The sequence below is a fragment of the Falco punctatus genome (assembly GCF_963210335.1).
Source record: "Falco punctatus genome assembly, chromosome: 1".
Classification (NCBI taxonomy): domain Eukaryota; kingdom Metazoa; phylum Chordata; class Aves; order Falconiformes; family Falconidae; genus Falco; species Falco punctatus.
The window spans coordinates 44,385,477-44,387,990 of NC_137580.1; the positions used below are offsets into that span (position 1 = coordinate 44,385,477).

Genomic DNA, 2,514 nt, shown 5'->3' on the forward strand with positions numbered 1-2,514 from the left:
CAAAGGGAGCTTATGCAGCTGGATGTCAAATCTTGGCCCTGCCTCAGTTTCCCCTTCTTGGGTTTCTCACTATCAGGTGTTGAGACAATCCAAATAACACCCACTCCTTGGGCACGGTTTATTATAACGACATTACAGTTCAAATGTCAGAATAAATCAATATAAATATTTCCTTCTCTCCCGGGGCTGTCTGGCATTTCACCCACCTCTCCATTTGTGAGGCTTTCATCAGGAGCAGCCCCAGCTCACCTCCCAGGCTAACTGCTCCAGTCAAGGGCCTCTCAAACCAGCCTGTGCTGGTATTTCAGTTTGTTTCTAGGTTTGTGTTAATGACAGAATGTCTTTCCTCTATGTGGAAGATTCAGATGCATGTCTTAACAGCGAGCTGAATCACAGTAATTTACTGTGCCTATGCTTTCACCCTGTTGCAACTGGGAAATGTTTTGCAGAGATTTGAACTACTTTATTCCTTTTGCCTTGCTTGCCTTGGGCTTAGGGGACAGCACTGTTAACCACAGCTCAGCTGGCAAGCGTTGTTGCACTATGTCAAGGCTTAAACAAACTTTGCTGAAAATCAGATTAAAAGTAGTGCAAGGGCCATTATTATCCACATGCAGGGGGGGAGGGGGGGGGAGCAAAGCAAAACCTCATTTGCTCCTCTCCCTCACCAACCACCCAGTCCTCTTAATCCTTCATTAGCCCCTTCTCTTTACCTGCACCATGAGAACCTACCAGCCCCTCAGTCCCCTCCCCCTTATCCCTGACCTGTCCCCAACTCCCTTCGTCCTCATAACCAGCCCCTCATCTGCCTCGTCCTCACTCACCCATTCCTTATCCCTTCCCTTCCCCAACACACCCCAAATTCACCTGTTCCTGTCATAGTTCTTGTCTTGGCTGATCCCTCCAAACATCCTGCCCAAAGTCCTCCAAGTAGGCTTTTTTTCTGGATGGCAATCACATTTTTGCCAGAGTTTGAGATTCTTCACCTCCCCTCTCCCTCCTGGCATACTCTTCCACTTCCCACTGACATGCGTGGTTGCTCTCCTCATGTTGGCCTTCCTTCTCCTGGTCTTCCTTACAGAAGTCCTAGCTCTAGCAGGGTCATCAAATACCGAGTTCAGGGACTAGTTCAGGGTCCCAGTCAAAGAAAACATCCCAACAGACCTTGAAAGCAAGAAAAGAGGATATTTCCAGGGAACAAAAGCAGCCATAAGATAGCTCTATTTTATTATAAAGACTCCAAGATCTCTTAATTTTAACTGGGCAAAGAATGGCTCTTTCAATGGCCATTTAATGGGAGATTGGTTGGAAAAGTGAAATTCAAAACCCGGTCCGAATTCACATTCACAGAACTTCAGGAAGTTAAGATTTGTTATTGTAGTTTGGATCTGCCTCATAAAAGTACAGTCTTAAACTCTGGCACTCAGACTCCAGCCCAAATTTCCCTTACTTCTCCGAAGTTTCTGGTTTCAGCGTTGAGTCAGATCAAAGTTCTCCCTGGAGACAGGGTGCAAAAACCTTCTAAGTTCTGTGTTGAGTTTGCTCTACAGCTCTGTCTCTGAGTTCCATGCTTGGGATAAAAAAAGTATTAAAATTTTTCGTTTTCTTTGTAGTCACTAGTATTGTGTTTGTGTCAGAAGTCCATAAGGTCTGATTTCTCCTGTCCATACTTCCTGTCCACTTTTCCTGCACCAAACCTTGAATATTAATGCAGGCTGTACACCCACGTACTTTGTGGAGTTTATGGTGGCACCAGGGTCAGCAGCTCTAGCAAACCTGTGGGTAAATGACATTTGGGCACTTTGGAGGACAGGTACCAGCACCTTCATCTTCTGGAACCACAGGCCCAAATGTGGTCCAAGTAAAAGAACTGCTGAATCTAGACTCCAGATACTTATTTGCTACATTTCTTGATTTCCATGGAGATCATCGGTATTTCATAGACAAAGCTCAAGCCATTCCCACCTCAGAGCTGTTTGTCCCCAGGAGGGTCAGCACGGCTGCTCCACAGTGGTAAAGCTTGGCCATGTGGTGGTCAAAACCAAACCATGGCCACAGCCCTGAGTCCCATGGGCATGAAAAGCGAGCTGGGAAGAGGAGATAAAAGCGAGGGTATGATAGAACCTCCAAAGGATCTGCTTACAGAGCTGGATGAAATTGTTCATTCAAAACATTCTTTTTGCCGAAAATGCCTTTTAAAAAAAATAAAAAGTAAAAAAATTCTGTGGGAAATGTCCAATTTCAACAACAATTTTAGGGTTTTCATTGAGAAAGAAAAAGCTTGAAAAATGTGCAGTTTTTTGGCAAAAGAAAGCTAAGTAGTTTGGAGAAAACCCAAAACAAAACCAAAACCCAGAAACCCCAAATTGTTTTGGTTTCTGGCCAAAAAGTTTCCAGTTTTTGATTGCCAGAAACCAAACATTTTTCAGTTTTTGCTTTTTGAATGAAAAACCCTGGACTTCTGCAGAAAAATGTTAAGATAAGCTTTTGTTTTTCACCGTTTGTCTTCCATAG

At 44.1% G+C, this 2,514-nt stretch overlaps 1 protein-coding gene across 4 annotated transcripts in view; it reads left to right on the forward strand.

Annotated features, from left to right (window-relative positions):
• Positions 1 to 2,514, forward strand: part of ST3GAL5 (ST3 beta-galactoside alpha-2,3-sialyltransferase 5) — a 117,096-nt gene that overhangs the window by 98,960 nt on the left and 15,622 nt on the right. The gene's annotated exons all lie outside the window — the stretch shown is intronic.